The following is an 8,083-nucleotide window of genomic DNA, read 5'->3' on the forward strand; positions in this document are numbered from 1 at the left end:
TCCACTCTTCTACAGCAGCTCTCCTACAGAAGGTGTTCGACATCTGCTCTCCTACATCCACTCTCCCAGAACCACCCGAAACAATTATAGATTCTCTATTGAAAGTTGAAAACTGATATGGTGCTCCCCCCCCCCCACACCATGCCAAATTGTCACTCCAACCCCTTTCCTCCAGGTCTTCTGCCAAAGATATATTTGGATGGACATTACAAACAGTGCTATGAAACATACAACACAACATACCTATTATATCAGTGATATAATCTTCTACATTCAGACCAGACAACCATGATGACTTCTTTCAGCAGCATCTCGTCTCTGCAGAGTTTGTCACACAGATATCTTAGGTTCCTCACTTTTCCATCATAGCCCCCCTTCCCTCCTGATGCCACAGCATTGTCATTCGGCTGCTACCCCCAATATTGTGCCCGGTGTGCTCCCTAATGCCCACAAGCACTATACTGCAAATATTAGAGTTCCATACAGATAGCCCCCCTCTCTTCCATAGTAATAGTGCTTGCTAAAGTCCCACTAATAGTAATAATTCTCTTCCATAGTGCCCTCATTAGTAGCAATAATGCTTCCCAATAGTGCATCCATTAGTGCCAATGCCCTCAATATCATGCCCAATATTAATAATGCACCCACAGTAACCCCAGATATAATAAGTCCCCCCTATAGTGCCTTAAGTGGTAACAAAGCCCCTCTATAAGGCACTACTTTAGAGCCCCTAGAAGTAATAAAACCAATTTATAAGGCACCCCTGTAGCTCTCCTACAGCAACTCTTCTTCCACCATCTCTCATGCAGCCACATTTCTACAGAAACTATACTACAGCAGACCTTCCATAACTGATCTTCTACAGTAGATATCTTACAGCACATCTCCCACATCCACTCTTCTACGGTAGCTCTTCTACAGCTTCTTCTATTTCCACTCTCCTACAGCAGCTTTCCTACATCCACTTTCCAACAGCAGCTCTGCTATCCATTAACTCCTACAACAAAAGCTCTCCTACAGGTGCTCTCTTAAATCTGCTTTCCAACAGCAGCTCTTCTACAGCAGCTCTTACAGCAACTCTTCTACAGCGACTTTTTTTAATGGAGCTCTCCTAAATCTGTTCTTCAATAGCAGGTCTCCTACATCCACTCTCCTACAGCTACTCTACTACCGCAGCTCTCCTACATCCACTCTCCTACATCAGCTCTCCTACATCAGCTCTCCTACATCCACTCTCCTACATCAGCTCTCCTACATCCACTCTCCTACATCCACTCTCCTACATCAGCTCTCCTACATCAGCTCTCCTACATCCACTCTCCTACATCAGCTCTCCTACATCCACTCTCCTACATCCACTCTCCTACATCAGCTCTCCTACATCAGCTCTCCTACATCCACTCTCCTACATCCACTCTCCTACAGCTGCTCTCATACATCAGCTCTCCTACAGCTGCTCTCATATATCAACGCTACTGCTCTCGAGCAGTAGCTCTTCTACGGCTGCTTTCTTACAGCTCATTACCAGGTTTCAGACAGTCTGTAGTTCAGACTCTATAATTCAATTATAGACTACCAAAGTGGTGGTTTATAATCAGTTGATGGCCTCACTGTCCCATCCTGTACGCAGTACTTATTGGTTGTTGTGTATCTAGTGCTATTGAAAGCCTGGCAAGCTGTGTTCAAAATAACTTTAATGATGAATGATAAGAATCTAATATTTTTTTTATTAACTCAGGATCATTTTAAAATAACTTTATGTCTCATGAAGGAAATGCTCTACTAATCATACAGAGGTAAGAGGGGGCTGCTGGGTACTGGATTATCAGATTCTGGATTATTGGATGTTCATAGGAAAGTATATAAATCTCTTGTGTGGGTAGATAACCTGCACAAAGGAAACGCAAGTAGGGGGTTAACACAAATCTACAACTGCTGTACACGTAATGATCAGAGGAATTCCCAAATCCATTCTTTCTGCCCAGTCTTCTAGTGTTGTGAACTTCCGCTTTAAGCATGCAATATATATATATTTTCCCATATTTCTTCTTTTTATGTAATTGCCTTTAAAATAATGTGGTAATTACATTGCATAGGCTTGTAGCTAGAGGGGGTGCAAAGCTAGGTATCATACTACGGCCTTGGCAACTAGTGTAAAGGGGTCCCAAAGGCTTTTCTGTCACATAACAGCAATAGCATAAAGGGCACATGGTAAGTGGGGGTCCCGATGCAGATTTTGCATTGGGACCCTGGAGCTTCAAATGACACTTCCAAAATGGCAGGTCAGATTGCATCTCTATCGAATCAGAAGAAGGAGGTGGTAATGAATGAACTGAGTCAATACAAAAAAAATGTATAAATATTATATTAACTGTTTGAGGGAGCTCACCAGCTGGTGTGGAGCCCAGTCTACCGTTCACCCCACGGTACCAAATGCTACAAATAATTCACTAATATGACTGGCTCTTAACACATCTCCTGTAATTTATTAATTCATCTTATATATAAACATACATTAAAATATTACAAATACATTAATTAGTGATCCAGGCTTATAACATGCGGAGCTCACGCATAAAAATAAATTAAAATACAAAAATTGGATGAACTGATATATCAAATCTGTGTTTTTGGACGGTGATTTAATGGATATTAATGTCCATATGTTGTTATTCACATTAATTGACGTTTCAGCAAATATCAATGCCCTTATGTGTTTATTCACATTGATTAAGCTGCAATTGATCCCAAGTGAAAATTTAACTTGATGTTCAGATGCTGAATATATTCATGCGTTAATATTTCCATTCACATGGATAATAACCATATGGGGTTTAGCGGCTGGCGATTTTACGGTACTAGTTTAAAAAATACCAGTTGAAAAAAGCAGAATCTATGGTATACATGCGCTGTGTTGTTTAATGGTTCATAATATGTTCATACTCAAGCCAGATAGTTGTTGCAGGTTACTCACGTCTGCGATCCTCTCTGAGGGATTCTCCACCACTTGTGTGTGTCCTCGCTGTGTGTTCCTTGTTCGGATCGCGTCACTCGTAGCTGGCTCAGAACAGCTTCGGCGGCTATGCTCACCACCGCTTTAGAACACAAGTGCACAGACCTCCGTCCCGCTGTAACGCTTTATGCCAGTCTGTGGATATTTCTCTTGTGCCCAAAAAGAAAAAAAATGCATACCCTGATGCCTATTTTTGGCCGGTATACTTTATGAAGCAAATATGAAATAAAGAAACTGAACAATAGGAGTGATACTGGTGTGTAATTGAATGTGAGTATGAGAATATCTGGGACAAGCAAACCTCATCTGCAGCCAATTTTTATCTTCTCCGCAAGTAAAAAATAAAATACCGTAAAACCCATTCTTCTCCCCGAATTTGCAATATCTTCAAAACTGAATCCTAAAATAGACATTTTTTTCTTAAGTTGTCTGCCGGCCAGAATTGAAAAGACGGCCGGAGTCTTCAAAGCCAAGAACGATTTAAGCTTTGCAAATCTTCAAAGATTTCCAAAAAAATCATTTCTAAGGCAGGTTGTTAGAGGCCCTACTGTCAGCCTGAAGCTTCTAAGAGAGCTAGTTAAAAGATATTTCCAAATATTCATCCACAGGTAGGGTTTTTTTTATTTTTTTTGCAGGATTCGTCTGACTCATTTAATCAAATGCGCAGAATTTGATTTCCTTCATGTTTCACATACCTGTCCATTTCTATCTGTACCAATGTAACAGGTCCAACAATGAGCACGCTAAACAATGTGCTGGAGTTTTCTCTTCTCTTCCTTCTTTAATCCTGGATAGTCTTTCATGTTGATGACAAGGAACTTTGCACTTCCTCAGTGCCTGGCGCGGCCACTTACTTCAAATCCAAATTAATGTGTGCATGATGCCTTTGTGAAATAATGAACCTATATTTACAAGTATGGGCATATTCATGTAAAGAGTACATGATTTATCAGGATGACACCATGTAATGTTACATTCATACTGGTTGATTAGAATGTTACCGAAGACCACTGCAGGTTCCTGGCATGGAAATCTTTTCCGGTGTGCATTCTTAAAGAGGCTGTCCCAAATTTAAAAAAAAATATATATATAAGGCAAAGTCATGGAATGTGTTAAAATAAAAGATTCACTGATTCACAGTCACCAATTTAATTCCCCACCACTCCATCTCTGTAAGGGTCTATTCAGACGGCTGTATGCTGTCCGCAAAAATGCGGATCAGTTTTTTTTGCGGATTAGATGCTGACCCATTCACTTCTATGGGGCCCTTTTCTTCCATTCCGTGGCTCAGCAAAACAAATGACACATGTCCTATACTTGTCAGTGATGCCACATGAGACTATATATAACATGGCTTATTTATAGTCCCTGCTTTGACAGTAATGTTTTGGTGTTCTCGGCCCAGTACATAGCACCATTCTAGTGGAGAACTTTAAAGTGTACATGAGTTTTCAAAAAAGTTTGCATAATGGCTGTGCTTCATTGTACAATAATAAATGTGAAGGCACGGTTATGTTTGGGCTTCCCTAATGTTTTTTCAACCATATTATTCCATGTTTCAGCTGCACAGCTAGATGCATTTCACTCAGAAGCAGGGGGCTTCTCCCTACTACCAGCACTGTACTGCTGTGACATTCATTCCCTTACTTCTCACTATGTTTTTTTCAGATCTAGGGCTCACAGAACAGATAAGGAGAGGGAAAATCACACTTATAGACACACAGGAGGCTCTGTGATGTCCATAAGCACTCTGTCGTTTTCTGGGTCTCTGTTACTAGAAACAAATCTTGCCTGACAATAGGCAGAGGACTGCAACGTAGGCGGAAGTGAGACCCCTAGTGGCCATGACTTTACAGCTTTTTTTAGGTAAATGCATGCATACTTTTTTTAATGAAGTGACGAGGTGGCAAATCATAATGAGGTGGTTATTATGGGGGACTTCAACTACCCATATATAGACTGGGAAACTGAAACCTGTACATCTCATAATGGAAACAGGTTCTTGACAATAACCAAAGACAATTACCTTTCCCAACTGGTTCAGGACCCAACTAGAGGGACAGCCACACTGGACTTAGTATTAACCAATAGATCTGACAGAACAACAGATGTGCAGGTTGGGGGACACCTGGGAAATAGTGACCATAAAGTAATAATCTTCCAGTTGCCATTCAAAAGAGTGCTTCTTCACGGAGGAACAAAAACTTAAAAAAAGCAAAATTTAGCCAACTAAGAGAGGCCATAGGCCTAACTAACTGGGACAAAGTCCTCAAAAATAAAAAAATACAGCGACAAAATGGGATATTTTGAAAAGCATCCTAAAATCTAATTTGAGAGGTACATACCTTATGGAAATAAAAGGCAAAGCAATAAGAAAAAATCAATGTGGATAACTAAAAATGTAAAGAAAGCGATAAATGTCAAAAAGAAAGCATTTAAATCACTAAAACAGGAGGGTAGTGAGGAAGCATTAAAAACTATAAAGAAAAAAATTGAATATGTAAAAGACAAATAAAAGCAGCCAAACTAGAGACCAAGAGATTATTGCCAAAGAGAGTAAAACTAACCTAAAATGTTCTTCAATTATATAAATGGTAAAAAGTATAAATCTGAAATATTTTTTTCTCCACTGGATTCACTGAAGAAAATAAATTGTTAGATGAAATGCAGAGTGTAAGAGTAAATTCCCCATTAAAAGTGCCCTGTCTGACCCAGGAAGAAGTACAGCGGCATCTTAAAAAGATTAAAATAGAGAAATCGCAAGGACCAGATGGCATACACCCCCGTATCCTAAGAGAATTAAGTAATGTCATAGCAAGACCCTAATTTAAGGACTTTAAACTGACAGGGAGTGTTCCACAGGATTGGCGCATAGCAAATGTGGTGGCAATATTCAAAAAGGGTCCAAAAACAGAGCCCGTAAACTATAGGCCGGTAAGTTTAACATCTGTTGTGGGTAAACTGTTTGAAGGTTTTCTAAGAGATGCTATCTTGGAGTACCTTAATGAAAATAAGCAAATAACGCCATATCAGCATGGCTTCACGACAGATCGGTCATGTCAAACTAATTTAATCAGTTTCTATGAGGAGGTAAGTTCTAGACTTGACCGCAGTAAATCAATGGATGTCACATATCTGGACTTCTCCAAACATTTGACACTGTACCACATATAAGGTTAGTATATAAAATTAGAATGCTTGGACTGGAGGAAAATGTCTGTATGTGGGTAAGTAACTGGATCGGTGATAGAAAACAGAGGGTCACTAGTGGGGTAGTACAGGGGTTAGTATTGGGCCCTATTCTCGTCATTATATTTATTAATGATCTTGTAGAAGGCTTGCACAGTAAAATATACATTTTTGCAGAAGACACTAAACTTAGTAAAGTAATTAACACAGAAGAGGACAGTATACCGCTACAGATGGATCTGGATAGATTGGAGGCTTGGGCAGAGAAGTGGCAGATGAGGTTTAACACTGACAAATGTAAAGTTATGCACATGGGAAGGAATAATGCAAGTCACCAGTACATACTAAATGGTAAAACACTGGGTAACACTGACATGGAAAAGGACCTAGGAATTTTAGTGAACATCAAACTAAGCTGTAGAAACCAGTGTCAGGCAGCTGCTGCCAAGACCAATAAGATAATGGGTTGCATCAAAAGGTGCATAGATGCATGTGATGAGAACATAGTCCTGCCACTTTACAAACCACTAGTCAGACCACACATGGTGTACTGTGTACAGTTCTGGGCTCCTGTGAACAAGGCAGACATAGCAGAGCTGGAGTGGGTTCAGAGGAGGTCAACTAAAGTAATAACTGGAATGGGTGGACTACAGTACCCAGAAACATTGTAAAAATTAGGGTTATTCACTTTACAAAAAAGACGACTGAGTGGTCAGTACAGAGATGTCTCCCATCATCTATTTATCCCCAGGACTGTGACTGTGACGAGGGGACATCCTCTGCCTCTGGAGGAAAGAAGGTTTGTACACAAACATAGAAAAGGATTCTTTATGGTAAGAGCAGTGAGACTATGGAACTCTCTGCCTGAGGAGGTGGTGATGGTGAGTACAATAAAGGAATTCAAGAGGGGTCTGGATGTATTTCTAGAGCGTAATAATATTACAGGCTATAGCTACTAGAGAGGGGTCGTTGATCCAGGGAGTTATTCTAATTGCCTGATTGGAGTCCGTAAGGATTTTTTTCCCCTAAAGTGAGGAAAATTGGCTTCTACCTCACAGTTTTTTTTTTTGCCTTCCTCCAGGCCGAACTGGATGGACAGATGTCTTTTTTCAGCCTTATAAATTATGTTACTATATTTAGAAATATGCTAGTTACACTATTCTCTATTAAATGAAATGAAATTTCTGTAAATATTTATTTAATATTGAACTCTAAAAAACATAGTTTTATTCATTAATATAGAGAAACTAAAACTTTATTAATTTAATTAACACTATTGCTTTTCTTTAAAGGGAACCTGTCATCAACTTTTCGCTGACCTCACTGAGGATAGCATAAAATAGTGACAGAAATGCTGATGTCAGCGCTGTGTCACTCATGAGCTAAAAGTCAGTGGTTTCTGAGAACCAGCAACATAATCATTGCAGCCCAGGCCTTGAAAAGAGTCAAATCCACCTGAGAAGAGTCCTGGTTATTCATATCTCCTGCTCTCCCTTATCTGCTGATGATTGGCAGTTCTCTCCTAGAGAGAAAGGGAGAAAACTAGGTAGAAGACTGTCAGTCATCAGCAGGTGGGCAGGAGAGCAGGAATTCATGGATAACCAGGACTCTTCTCAGGTGGCCGGGACTCTTTTCCAGGCCCAGTCTGCAATGATTGTGATGTTGGTTCTCAGCAACCACTTACTTTTAACTTATAAATGACAGACCGCTGAAATCAACTCACCTGTCTCTACTTTATTCTGCCGTTAGTATGATTAGTTGATGACAGGTTCCCTTTAACTACACTAACTTATGAAATTAAATACAAAATGCCAAATTTTTAGACAGTTAATTTCCATTACTTTCTTTTTTTATTCTCACCAGATAATGAGCCAAATTAGC

Source organism: Bufo bufo, chromosome 1, assembly GCF_905171765.1.
Source record: "Bufo bufo chromosome 1, aBufBuf1.1, whole genome shotgun sequence".
NCBI classification, from domain to species: Eukaryota; Metazoa; Chordata; class Amphibia; order Anura; family Bufonidae; genus Bufo; species Bufo bufo.